We start from the raw sequence: 15010 nt of genomic DNA, 5'->3' as shown, positions 1-15010 counted from the left end.
GTATTGTAGGCAATGGATAGAGAACTATAGCTTTAAAGTTAAATTCTTATATGAACAACTGTCTAAAGACAAAATACCCAAGTGGGCCCCTCAGGATCAAGAGCAGTTTGCCAGTCTCAAAAGGGAGCTAAGTCAAGCACCGGTTTTAAGCCTCCCAGATTTAAAGCGGCCATTCCATTTATTTGTTAACATACATGAAGGAACGGCATTCGGAGTATTAACTCAGGAATGGGTTGGACAAAAGAAACCGGTGGCATACTTATCAAAGCTGTTGGACCCTGTGAGCAGGGGTTGGCCGAGTTGTTTACAAATCATTGTTGCTGCTGCCTTATTACTTGAGGAAACGAATCGCATCACCTTTAATGGAGAAGTTGTCTTATATGCGCCTCATAACATCAGGGGAGTGTTACAACAAAAAGCAGAAAAATGGCTTACAGATAGCCAATTATTAAAGTATGAGGGAATACTTATAGAATCCCCTAAACTATCTTTGAAAACTATTGGAGCAGTTAACCCCGCTGAATTTTTGTACCCAGGAGAAGGTAATGAACTATTGCACAATTGTTTTCAAACAATTGAACAACAGACACGTATTAGGCCAGACTTAGAAGAAGAAGAACTACAATGTGGAGAAATATTATTTATAGACGGGTCATCACGAATAATGGAAGGTAAACGATTGTCCGGATATGCCATCGTTAAGTTGGAAAAAGGAGAATTTAAGACAATAGAATCAGGCCCGCTGAGTGCCAGCTGGTCAGCTCAAGCCTGTGAGCTGTATGCATTGTGGAAAGCATTAGTGTCACTAAAGGAAAAGGATGGAACTATATATACAGACTCACGCTATGCGTTCGGAGTAGTACACACTTTTGGGAAAATATGGGAGGAAAGAGGATTCATTAACTCACAGGGAAAAGAACTGATACACCCGGAATTAATTCGGCGAGTTCTGGGGGCATTAAAAATGCCAAAGAAAATAGCAGTTGTACATATAAAGGGACACCAGCGAGGTACAAGTTACCAAGTTAGGGGAAATAATGCAGCGGATACAGAGGCAAAACGAGTTGCAGGCAATTATAGTACGATTTTAACTATACAACAAATACCTGTTAGTAAAAATTTGAGTTTTGAGTCTGCAGAAAAGGAAAAACTAGAACAAATGGGAGCTAAGGAACAGGATGGTAAGTACATATTGCCAGATGGGAGAGAAGTTTTGCCGAAGGGCATAGCATTCGAAATATTTTCAAAAATACATAGTAAAACACACTGGGGAACCCAGGCGTTAGTTGATCATTTCAATCAACAGTTTGCCTGTATAGGCGTATATAACATAGCAAAGGCAGTCACGGCGACCTGTGAGACCTGTCAAAAGGTTAATCGAAATAACCTGAGACAAAAACCTCTTGGAGGGCGTTCCCCAGCATACAGACCTTTCTCACACATACAAGTGGATTTTACTGAACTACCCAGGGTAGGGCGTTACAAATATTTATTAGTAATGGTGGATCATTTAACACATTATGTTGAGGCTTTTCCTACCTCCAAGGCAACTGCTAACCAAGTTACTAAAGTATTACTTGAACACATTATACCTCGATATGGAGTACCTGAAGTAATCGACTCGGACAGAGGAACACACTTTGTGTCAAAAATTGTTAGAAATCTAACAGAAAGCTTGGGTATTAAGTGGGAATACCATACGCCATGGCATCCACAAAGTTCGGGAAAAGTTGAAAGGATGAATGGGGAAATCAAAACTATTCTAACTAAATTAATGATAGAGACCAAATTATCATGGATTAAGTGCCTACCCATGGCACTATTAATTCTCAGAACTAGACCCCGAGCGGATGTGGGAATATCAGCATTTGAAATGGTGTATGGAATGCCCTATAGAATTGAAAGCCCACAAACAAATATTTTAATTCGAGACCGTACGATTAATGAATATGTTTTACAATTAGCAGAACATCGTAACAAGCTTTGGGAACGCGGACTGATTGTGCAACGACCCCCGTTGGACTTAAAAATTCACAATGTTAAACCTGGGGATTGGATATTGATTAAAGTGTGGAAGGAAGAAACCCTAAAACCCAATTGGGAGGGACCTTATCTTGTTCTGCTTACAACAGAAACAGCTGTCCGAACTGCTGAGCGTGGATGGACTCATGCCAGTCGCATTAAAGGCCCAGTGACGAGACCCCACTGGAAAGTAATCAGTACACCAGGTGACACCAAGATAACATTGAGAAGATAAAGTTATGATAGAGACTTTATTTGATTATTTTGCTGCATTACCTTTTGGTATAAAGTGTGTATTGCTGTTTATATTTGCTATAATTATTTTTTTTTATTATTTATTATATATGGAAGCGTACAAAGTGTGTTGAAAGAAATTGCTAAACTTATGCAACCACACAATATTGAATATAGAAGATATGCTGATGCAAATAATATATGCACTCTAGATATATGAATTAGGTGTAATAATTTGAACTACAATTGCTATCCATTTGCTTGTTTTAAATGTAAGGTATGCCAGGATAAATGGTGGACACACTGTGAATTCGGATACCCTCCGACAGGAGTTTGCACACAGTGTTGGAAAATCCAAAGAACTCTTACTGAGTAGAAATTAAAACAATTAGAGTCTAAACAAGAAATTATTTGAGAAGCACATGAGTGGTGGGAAATTTTTGCCAAAGGAATAAACCCTCAATATTATTGTTACCACTCCACCAAACCAGTCCCCTTTGTAGCTGAAATCTTGGCTATAAAGTGCAAAAGGGAAGTATTAACCGTGTCTTGCTTTGCCCCATTAGTTAAAGCTGCAAAATAGGAAGCCTATGTAAACAGGCAGAAAGCCCAAAGCAGCTGTTCTCCTGAAGAATTCCCTTGCTGCCGAGAAGATGGTACACCTCGTGGCTCGAAGCAACCGAGTCGACGGGCAAGGCAGAGGAGGAACATACTGCGGAGAAAAGAACCAGAACAATGGGATGCAAAAGCAGCAATGGCCGAAATTCCCCAGGACTGGTAAAAATATACTCAAATTGGCAAAATTGACAGACACCCTTTTTCCTGGTATACCGTTAGTTTTGTTATTGATAATGACCCAAGCAAATGGAAACCCTCATGAACCTTTTAAATGGACCTTAATCAGGTGGGAAGGACAAGTAACCATTCAGACTCAAGTTACTCCAGGAGCCCCTAGTTTTCTCTGTGCGCTGTGTGATCTCATACCAGTAAAACCCTGCCTGAACAAACATGGATTTTATTTTTGCCCTAGTTCGAACCATGAGAAAGGATACTGTAATTACCCAGGACATTATTATTGTGCCTACTGGGGTTGTGAAACAGTAGCCTCAGATTGGGAGGTTGACCAAGACAAGTATTTATGGGTAGGGTGGGGTCCTTTCGGATGTGACCCACCGAAACATGGAACAAATGGAGGTTTTTTGAATGAGGGTACATGTGACAAAATCTACATTAATGTGACACACCCAGAAGATGCAGGTTGGTTGATAGGAAAAACATGGGGGGCTAGACTTTGGGAATCAGGAACCGATAGGGGAGGACATTTCCTTATAAAAAAGGAACCGATACCTCATGATCCTTTACCAGTAGGACCAAATCTGGTTCTGAATCCACCTACTTCATCTGAAGAAAAGGTTGCCCCCATAATTGTCGTAACCCCTTCTCAAGACTCCCTTTCAAAAAAAAAAACCAAAACAAAAAAACTAATGACACTGTGACTGAATTCTCCTTATCCAGGGATCTAGAGTTGTCAGAATCTAAAGACCCCTTATGGAATCTCATGCAAGCCTCTTATCGTGCCCTTAATGAAAGCAAACCAAATTTAACTAAGGAATGCTGGTTATGTTATAATGTTAGACCACCATATTTTGAGGCAATTGGAAAACCAGGTAGGATTCAATGGTCTAATGGTTCAAACCCACGAGAATGCCCATGGGATGACCAGAGGAACCATATGCAAGGAATTACTATTCAATTAGTAACAGGTCAAGGAAAATGTATAGGTACAGTGCCCGAAAAGTATCAGCCTTTGTGCAACCGAACAGTCACTAACACCAATATAGAGAAACACAAGAATCAAAATGACAAATGGGCTATCCCGACACCAGGAGCTAAATGGGTTTGTTCAGACATCGGAGTAACGCCTTGCCTATCCCTAAACGTGTTTAATCAATCTCAGTTTTGTGTACAGGTGATTATTGTTCCTCGTCTGATCTATCACACCTCTGAGGAGGTGTTACGCCACTTTGAAGGAGACCTGAACAGACAAAAACGAGAGCCAATTACAGTGGTAACCCTAGCTACACTGCTGATAGCGGGCGGAGTTGGAGCAGGTACAGGCATAGCCTCCCTAGTAAAAGGTCAGGAATTACAAAGTTTGCAGATGGCTGTAGATGGGGATTTAGCAAAAATAGAACAATCTATCCAAAATTTAGCCACTTCAGTAAAGTCTCTATCAGAAGTAGTGTTGCAAAATAGAAGAGGATTAGATCTATTATTCTTAAAGGAAGGAGGGTTATGTGTAGCTCTCAATGAAGAATGTTGTTCTTTTGCTGACCATACGGGATTAGTCCAGGACGCCATGTCTGAACTCCGGAAAAGGTTAGATCAACGTAAGAAAGATCGTGAGACGGGCAGGTCATGGTATGAAAACTGGTTTAATATCTCACCTTGGCTAACCACTTTGTTGTCTGCTTTAGCAGGACCACTTATTATGTTGATTCTGGGACTTATATTTGGGCCTTGTATATTACGCTATATTTTACACTTTATTAGAGAACGGTTTGACATAGCTAAATTGCTTATTTTAACTACGAGGTCTAGGGCAAAATATAAGAGTGTATCTATTAATGAGGATGAAGATTGTTGTGAATGCGTTATGCCACGTGAAAACTATGCCTATTGTAATTGTGAGGTATTGCCTTGTGAGTGTTATGATAAATGTTGGGATTGTGGAAAAAGGTTTGTTCGCAGTGCCGAGAATGAAAGCAGTGTATAATAAACAATAATAGGATAAAAAGAAAAAGGGGGGATTGTAAGAAACTATGGACTAGGGTATTGTTTATTTAAATTTATGTTAAGCCCATATGTAAATGTAAAGATTAGACAACAAAAGATAAGATAACCGCCAGGTGTCCAGGATGCCGCTTGTGAAAAGATACGATCACCACCAGGTGTCCAGGATGCCACCAGGTGTCCAGGAACCGACAGAAACAGGGCAATGAGACAAAGGAGGAAGACCAGCAGGAGGCAGAAAACGACCCCCCCCTAACAACAAAAGCATGACTCCACTACCTCATGAACATGGAAGTAAAGATGTATAAAAAGGGACTGTTTGAACTGCTCAGTACGGCAGTTGGTGGAGCGCAGACTCCCCTGTCGTCCAGCGCTGTCTTTGCTCATATTCTACTTGCTATAATTAATAAAATTTTAATTGGATTATGATCCATTGTGGTCTCAATTTATAACACCAAATAAGTTGGTTTTGTATTCACCAACTTTTCTACATCACGATTACCTTAGTAAAAATCAACTCGAACCTTTATCCAGTCCTATTCACAACTAACTTTCAAACATCTAAATTTCCCCATCAGAGATTCACCTTTACTCTCCTCAGACCCGCTGCCTGCCCTAGAGGGGCCGTTACCGGTCCTGTTGTGCTGCAAATGCTGCAGCAATCGGGGTGACATTGTCAGGTCCTTCTGCTCAATTGTCAGCAACAGCAACCCCCTCCTCCCCACCATCAGGAGGATTCGGGGCAGGAGATGCTCTTCCTGCTCTGCAGGTTACACAAGCCTGCCTCTGCAGCAGCACTTCTGTTTTAACTCTTTCTTACCCTGAATGCAAATCTGCTACTTGTTGCTTTAAGTCTGTGTTCTTATATATCAGCCTTTGCAGGCAAACAGCAAACACCCTGCCATGCGTCCAGCGTGACTCAGTCGCACCTTCGAGGGGCTACGGGGGTTTGTACAAACTCACCCCAATACTTTAACACTTTCACAGGGTTTTTGACTCCCCACCACCACCACCCCACCACCCCCCCCACCCCACCCCCCGGCTTCAGATCTTACATACATTAGCACAAGTTTTTTATCTTACAACGTGTTTCATTCTGGTTGCTGCACAGAAAGAACCACAACCTGAGCTCTCTCTATTTTTTTACACGAATATTTCAACAAGAACATCCTTTTAGTTTAGGTCTCAGGTTTTTGGGGTTTTTTTTTGTTTGTTTGTTTGTTTGTTTTCCTATCCTTTTCTAGAGCCATAATCAAAGATCAGGTGGTGTTAATCCCACACTCCTTCTGTCACACAAACATATCAGCACACATTACTTCATCCCATTTTCCTTCTCTCCGTACTGCAGCAAAGTATTATAATTTATAGTTCCATTACAAGGCAACTTTTCCCCACCTTCCAGCTTATAAAGTGGCCACCATTGATTGCAGTACTTTATCAATGTTTTCTTATTCACATTTCCACCAGCAGACCCTCCAATATCCCTCCAGTGACTCAAAACACACCCTAGCGGATTTTTCTTTAAAATCCCACCACTCTGCTTTCCTCCCATTTTCCCCAGCTTACACTCACAGAACACACTTATCACTTACAGAATTACTACTTACAAAATGCAACACACAGGTATCTTTCTACAGCAACACCAAGAGCTCACTATTATTATCAAAAATATAGCCAAAATCACAGTAACAATTATCAAAGTCAAATTCCACATTCCATAAATCCGGTAACCAAAATAAACAACACTGCAGCAAATAAGCTTTATAAGCAAACTTGCCAGATTCTAGATGGCAATTAAATGCCGATAAAACCCAAACAGAACCAGAAGTATACTTAGGGTGTCAGCCACAGAAATATACCTGAGTTTTCCAGACCAGACGTATACTTGAGAAACTAGTTCCCAAGCATACCCAGATGTTACCCTGCGGAAATCAATTTTCCCGTCTTACGGGTAACCCCAGATTACCGGTAATACCAGAATACAGCAATAAAGAATACTATCACTTACAGGAGATGGGATTCTTGTCTGCCTCCGCAGTGATCCGATGAGTTGGGGAGTCCCTCCGGGAAAATCCCGGGGGTACCCAAGGGAGTCCACTTCCCAGCGGGTCCTACGGTCAGGCAGAGAGCCGTCCCATCTGGGGTGCCAGATTGTTTCAAAGAACGTCTTCAGAATTTCTTAGTGATTAAGTATTCTTTATTGTCGGCGCCGGGCGTACGGGGGATCCTTCCACCAATCGTACACACCCAGAGGGGCAGATTATCTTATATTTATATAATGAAACAATGAATATTCCATTAACGCCTATACCCTCGCTTCGTATGCTAATTAGCTTATCAGTCTTTCACGCTTGCGCAGATTCTTCCAAAAATTGTGGGCCGGGGTCTTTAGAACATGGGCAGTGGTCTATGGGAGGAAGGCTGTAGGTCTTCCTCATGGTGTACTTTTCACCTTTTGCTCATTTGCAGTGTTCTTATCAGTCTGAGGTAATTTATGCCCTTGCTGGCCATCTGCTTTTCTTGCTTAATTATTTCTTTTACCCTTATCTGCCCTCTCCTGCTGAAGTGTTCCGCTAAAGTTTTTCCCATGATTTTGCCACAGAGTTTTGAGGAGCGCTTGCCCTAAAGGGTTGTCTGGATTTACCCCAGAGTACAGCTGAAGGGCTTTCCTCAGTCGTTCCAGCCACTCAGTGGGGCTCTCATCTTTCTTTTGCATTTCATTAAATGCTTTATTGATATTCTGGCCACGGGGTACTGCTTCTCTAATCCCCTGAATTACTATAGTTCTCAGGTCCTGCATATGAGTTCTATGCACCGGATCCTGATTATCGCAATTAGGTCTTTGGAGTGGCCATTTAATATCTGCTTGGGGTCCCTGGGCATGCTGAGCATCCCACAGTCTCATTCCTGCTTGCCTAATCATATCTCTTTCCTCGGTAGTAAATAATTGACAAAGGATAGATTGCATCTCATCCCAAGTATAAAGGTTTGGTCCCAAAAATTGATTTAATCTTTCTGCTACTCCGAGTGGGTCCTCAATTAAGTTTCCCATCTCGGTCCTTTTAAAATCTCATAGGTCAGCCGAGTTTAGGGGTACGGAAATATATCCGATCACAGGTTGAGGTCCCCCCATGGGTATTTCCCTTAGGGGGTACATCTGAGCTGCCCCTTTTTGACTTCTAGTTACGCGTCTAGGAAGAGGGGGAGACCCTTGTCCCGACTCTGGTGGGGGAGTGGGCGCTCTGGGGACCTCTGCAGGAGCAGGAGGAGGAGCGTAAGGAGGGGGGGTTAGAAGGGTTTTGTCTAACTCTCTCTTCTTTTTCTTTTGTTTAGTTTTTATTTCATTCAGCGGGTAAAGTCTAGCTCCCGGTTTTTCTAGCCACACCTCCGCATATTGACTCTCCTCCGGGTTAAGGGTTTTTTTATTATTAACCCAGAGGTTTAATTGCTGTCTTACCCAATCTTCTTCTGACCCATAGACTGGCCAAAAGACATTTTTAGAAATCTTCTTCCCTCCCCATATCTTAGTACAATATTCTATCACTTTCTGCTTATCTTTCCCTAGGGTTCCAGGGAAATATCTCCAATTGTCCAAGATATATGCCAGAGGGGTATTCTTGGGTACAGTAGGTACCCTTCCCATGGGAGTCGAAGGCTTGCTGCCCTTCGCCCCCATCTTCTGGAATATCCACAAAAGCTCCCCTTGTTCCTGGCCCAGTCCCTCGCGGGAGATGGGAGACGCAGTACTTAAGAGTCCGCACTCGCTTGGTTCAGTATATCGAACCTCTCATTCGTTATATTCCAGGAAACCCAATCCCGCCCGAACGGCAAACCTTGCGAACAAATTCGCAATATACTTACGCGTCCTGCGTCTTCGTCCGGACTCCCGTGCACAGAATTTTTATGGGATTTTACCGGTTTCTCCTTTGCTCATTATTCTAGAATTTAGGTTCGTCGGTAAGGTTGGAGTAAGCTGTTGGTCGCGGGGCCGCGAAATGTCGCGGGGCGCCTCCCCGGAGGACCAAAGCCCACTGTTCCTTATCCGAGTCACGGCACCAGAAATTGTTATAAATTGAGACCACAACGGATCATAATCCAATTAAAATTTTATTAATTATAGCAAGTAGAATATGAGCAAAACAGCACTGGAAGACAGGGGAGTCTGCGCTCCGCCAACTGCCGTCCTGAGCAGTTCAAACAGTCCCTTTTTATACATCTTTACTTCCGTGTTCATGAGGTAGTGGAGTCATGCTTCAGTTGTTGTTAGGGGGTCGTTTTCTGCCTCCTGCTGGTCTTCCTCCTTTGTCCCATTGCCCTGTTTCTGTCGGTTCCTGGACACCTGGTGGTTATCTTATCTTGCATCAGCGGTGTCTGGTTTAGTTTGTGTATTGCGGTTATCTTATCTTACACAGGCGGTGTCTGGTAGCTGTTTGCATAAGCGTTTTCATATCTTTTATTGCCTAAACTTTACTTGAGCTTAACATAAATCTTAATAAACAATACCCTAGTCCATAGTTTCTCACAGTAAGGAGTGGGATGGAGTCCCACCAGTGGGTTGGAGTCTCACTGAGTAAGTCTGCCTGTCAGACGCAGTGAAAGCTGCGCAGGGTAGGACTAGGAGTCTGCCCGTAAGACATAAGCGAAAGCTATTGCAGGGTTGGACTAAAAGGATCCTTGTGGAAGTGGAAGCCTAGGCGTCTGCCCGTAAGACATAAGCGAAAGCTATTGCAAGGTTGGACAAAAGTGGAAACAAGAGAACCTATATGCTATAGTCTTCTCTAAGGAAGTGCCTCTAACAAGAAGTTAGAAGGTTTTCTTTGATATGGAATTGTTTTTTGAGTTTGTGTATTGAGAAGAAAATTAGGAAGTGTATAATATTGTGGTTTATATCTTTGTTTAAAGTAATTGTGGAAAAGTGTGAGTGTGGCTGTAAGGGTGAGTGCAGGAGCGGGCTGGAAACTAGGACCATGCGTGGCAATCAGTTAGCTGAGGGGGATGTGCTCGAGCTTGTCTAGACAACAATTAACATGATGAGGCCTGTTTACAGAGCACAGGGGAGTGGGAGACGGATGGTGCCAAGGAAAGGTAACACCTTGCTGTTAATTGCTGGTAGTTAACCACCAATCAGGGATTGCCTAGTACGCAAGGCTTAGCTTCAAGAACCAATCTGTTTAAAACGCGCAGCTTCTGAAAGTGTATAAAAACGCGTGCTTCTGTATAATAAATTGATATTTGCTTGCATCAAGCTGCGTCCCGTCTCTTCATTCGCCGCAAATTGGTGACCCCGACGTGATGCGTTTAAGGATCTGACGTGAAGGGCTCTCGAATCGTGAAGGGCTCTCGAATCGCCTATCTGAGCGACATGCAGCGAATCCCACAGAACTTTGAATGATCTGCTGAAAGGAAGCAGGAGCCGGCCTGAAATCCCTCCGGAGTTGAGAGGTGAGCTGTGGGAAATCCGTAATGGGGAATCAGGCTTCGTCCCCAGAAAGAGACGTATATGGACTCATGAAGGGTCTTCTAGTCAGATCAGGGAGTCCGTGCCTCAGTCTCCTCAAATGGTGACCCCTATGGTGGTGTTCCGAAGCCTTGGAAGAATAAGGATGGAAAAAAGACAGCTCGTGGAAGAGGGCTGCATTCCGGAGGAGACGGCTTGGCTGAACGATCGTCTGGCTGTCTGGACCAGGCGGACAACCTAAACCCCGAGGATAACACCTGTATTCATCGAGACAGGTGAGCAGCCAAGAAACTTTAGAGACTTTGAAAGAATGAAAGTGTGCACATACAGCAGCCAATTGTATGATGCTGCCGCGGAGGGGAACTCCGTGTCGGGAATGCATTTAGCATCTTGGTGGCAAATTCTGACTCCTCTTTGCCAAGTGTGGACTAATTCTACTAACGGTGCTAAACCAGGGGAAGCTGTAAATTCCACCGACAGTGCGACTCTTCTCAAGACACCGTCAGTGATGGCGATTCTGTCCACACCTCCTCTGCCCCCAAAGCTTCTGTCACTGACTGCAGCGACCCTCACAACACAGGAGCAAGCACGGGAACAGGACAACTCGGACAATGATTTTATTGACACTGATAAACCTTTTGATCCAGGTCCTATAGATCTGGAAAAGGAGCTAGACCTTTCCCCCACCCCCTTGTCTCTCCTGTTGCATTGATTGTATTTTTGGGGAGGGTGAAAGGGGGTCTGAGGGATTGGTGGCAGGAATGCAAGTGGGAAACACTTCAGTGATGGGTTTTGGGAGTCGCTATGGCATGGTCAGTATTTTGTCAGACAAATCAACCTGCAGAGTGGCAGCCTGTGCAATACGAGGCTGTTAAAGAGTTAAGCAAAGCAGTGCGGGAAGGGAGGATTCATAATACATTTGCTATGTCCCTTCTTGAAGTGATGGCAGTGCCTTATACACTCACACTGCATGATTGGAAGTCATTGCTTTGTATGGTACTAACTGATACAGTATATGATGTGGTTATCTGATTTTTGTGAGCCATGTGTAGTGGCCTTGATTGAAAACCTTAATCGGGGAATTGCTGTTAACTATGAGCAGTTGGCTGGAGCAAATAATTGTGCCGATTCTGTGACTCAGGCAGGGTATCCCAGGGACAACTGATTGCAAATGAATGAGATGGCTATTAAGGCAGTCAGGATGCGGGAGTCTTGCCACAGTCTTGCAGGGTCCTAGAGAGTCACTAACTGTAATACTAACTTGATTGATTGGCTTCAGAATATTTTGCAACAAGTCGAACATCAGGAAGCTCAAGGGTTGCTTTTAAAACAACTAGCTGTGATAATGCCAATGAAAATTGTAAATGGGCAACTTTCACAATCGCAACCCCAACATGTGTCAAATGATTGTAATGCAGAACTCATAGCAGACTGTAACTCTCAGGCTGAGTTCTGGAATGCAGCATAACAGATTTTTGCTTCTTTAATCTCTTCTGTAAGAATAGTACACGCTCTTAACTTGCTTAGTAAATTAGGCTGCTAGCTTGCTAAACAAAGTAATACTACAAATAATATTTTTTTTCTGGCTTATTAACAGATGTTGATTCTGTCCATCATATGTTGCTACAGAACCGAGTTGCTATTGATTTTTATTGTTAGCACAGGGACACAAGTGTGAAGACTTTGATAGGATGTGTTACGTGAATCTGAGTGACCACTGTGAATTAATTTACAAAAGTATACAAAACTCAAAAGCCTTAAAACAAAGATGTGCAACAGAGCCAGGGGCGGGATGCCTTTGGTCTCTTCTCACGGCTGGGAAACTTTGGGCCATGACTCAAAAGTATTACAGGATTTATTATAATTATCTTTAACCACCTTATTGATGTTTGCCTTATGTCTCCCATGCTTTTTTTTTTTTTTCTGTGTTCAGTGTTTAGTTGATTGTAACATAAAGCAGGTCATGGTCACCCAGCTACACACCCCCTTTGCCTCCTCGCAATTAACAAGCAAAAAAGAGGATAGAGAATGTCTAAAGAGAGATATAGGAGAGGAAACTGGAGAATATTTGACCTAACAAGAGATGAGAGAACAGCTGGGTATTGTGAAGGAGAATAGGAAAGATAAACATGGTTATCTAGTGTTTAATAGGTGTCTGCATGCTTGTAGAGATATATAGCTATGTAACTGCATGAATGATTCCTGCCCTGAGCCTGGTGGAGCATACAGCTGTGGTTTGTGTCCGGGCTCAGAGATGTAAATAGGGGCTTCTCTGTTATGGTAAAGTATTTATCTTTGCATAAAAAAAAGAGGGAATGAAGGGAATGACCCCAGAGGTATGTTCAGAGAAGGCATGCTTTGTTTCGAACTTTTTGACTGAACCAGTTCTTGTTTGGTGTGCCCTTCCACCTATGTATAATGTTAATCCAAAAGAAGATGATATTGTTTACACTTTGAATGTCGATAATTGTCTTTCTGTAGATGTTAATGTAGTAGGAGGCTGTGATGGGAACATGTGGCAGCCGTTCTTCTCTTATCCAGAGTAACAGCAGGGAAAGCATTAAAGAGTTAAATCACCTTGTTTGGTAGGCAGTTAAGAATGTGAGTCAAAATTGCCACTGCTTTTTGTTGTTGGTTCAGGGACATGGCTGTGAGGAATTTGATGGTATGTGCTGCGTTGATTTCAGGCGCCCCATTGCAGCAAGATGTTACCAAAATCTGAGAAAATGTCAGCCTTTTTTGGCATCCATTCACTCAACTGTCAGTATTGTTTGTTTGCTATTACCTTGGTTGCTGTCATGTTTGCAAGGGCCCTGCAGAACATGGCAAACCTGGTACTAGCTGTTCAAAAACAAAAAGGGGAAATTGTAAAATTGTACGGAACAAAGACAGTGGGTTATTTTGACATTAATAATATGTCTCAGTTGCTTTTTTATTTGTTGTATTACTTATACCTTGTTTTTACTCGTTCGGTTTCAAAGGTTCTTTTTGTGCAACAGGAAGGGGGAGATGCAGGAGCGGTCTGGAAACTAGGACCATGCGTGGCAATCAGTTAGCTGAGGGGAATGTGCTCGAGCTTGTCTAGACAACAATTAACATGATGAGGCATGTTTACAGAGCACAGGGGAGTGGGAGACGGATGGTGCCAAGGAAAGGTAACACCTTGCTGTTAATTGCTGGTAGTTAACCACCAATCAGGGATTGCCTAGTATGCAAGGCTTAGCTTCAAGAACCAATCTGTTTAAAACGCGCAGCTTCTGAAAGTGTATAAAAACGCGTGCTTCTGTATAATAAATTGACATTTGCTTGCATCAAGCTGCGTCCCGTCTCTTCATTCACCGCAGGTGAGACGTGCAATTGAGCATGAAAGCGAGTGTGGAGTGTGGATCCGCGGATCGGAGTGACAGAGTTGAATAATTGTGTATTGTCCTGTGAGTGATTATACCATAGCATCTAAGTTAACTCGGTTGTTTAAAATTAAAAGTATGGGTAATCTTCCTGTAAATGACAAAATCCCGAAAAATTCTTTGTTGGGATGTTTATTGGCACATTGGGGGAAATTTACATGATGATCTGCAAAAGAGCCAGATGATTGAGTATTGTAATAATTGGTGACCTTTGTATATATTGGATGATCAGGAAAAGTGGCCCATGAATGGGACACTGAATTATAACACTATTTTGCAGTTAATGCTGTACTGTAAAAGAGAAGGGAAATGGAATAAAATGTCAAATGTGGATTTGTTTTTTTACTTAAGACAAAGAAAGGATTGGCAGGATGAATGTAAGCTAACTATTAGAGATAATTTCGTAATGGCTATAACTTCTGATAATAAGAAAGTGGGAAAAAAATGTTGTTTAAATTGTGAGGTTGGGAGTGGATACAGGAGCGACTTTTTTTATTAAATACCTGTAAAGGAAAAACTGGAACAAAAACAGGCCATTCCTGCAACCCCTGGACTTGAAAATTGGAAATAAGATAATTACACATGAATTTTCGTATGTACCAGAATGTCCGATACCCTTCTTAAGAAGAGATTTGTTATCCAAATTAAATGCACAAATTGTTTTTGAGGAAGGAGAACTTTTCTTGAAAATACCTGAGTCAAAAATGGGAGAAATCCTGATGATACAAGAAAAAGTAAAGGAACAAGAAATTCCACCGGAGGTGGATTTGGCAGTGATCCCTACTGTATGGGAAACAAATATTCCTGGCAAATTGAAACTAGCAGAACCGGTTAAAATAGATTTGAAGGAAGGCGCAGGAACAGTGAGAATTAAACAATATCCAATCAAACCAGAAGTGAGACAGGAATTGAAGAAAATGATTGATAAATTACTGGAGTATAAAATTTTGGAAGAATGTGAATCTGAGTATAATACTCCTATTTTAAATCCTATTTTACCAGTCAGAAAACCTTTGGGTGAATATAGGCTTGTGCAAGACTTGAGAGCAGTAAATCAAATAGTTAAGGATATTTATCCTGTAGTAGCAAACCCTTA

At 42.2% G+C, this 15010-nt stretch overlaps 1 long non-coding RNA gene across 1 annotated transcript; it reads left to right on the top strand.

Annotated features, from left to right (window-relative positions):
* Positions 1 to 819: 819 nt before the first annotated feature.
* Positions 820 to 3053, top strand: LOC121080385. The gene is made up of 2 exons (XR_005825354.1): positions 820 to 1181; positions 2133 to 3053. It is a non-coding gene; the product is annotated as an uncharacterized LOC121080385 (long non-coding RNA).
* Positions 3054 to 15010: the final 11957 nt, after the last annotated feature.

The sequence above is a fragment of the Falco naumanni genome, chromosome W (genome assembly GCF_017639655.2).
Source record: "Falco naumanni isolate bFalNau1 chromosome W, bFalNau1.pat, whole genome shotgun sequence".
Classification (NCBI taxonomy): Eukaryota; Metazoa; Chordata; class Aves; order Falconiformes; family Falconidae; genus Falco; species Falco naumanni.
This window is presented reverse-complemented; position numbering and strand designations above follow the sequence as displayed.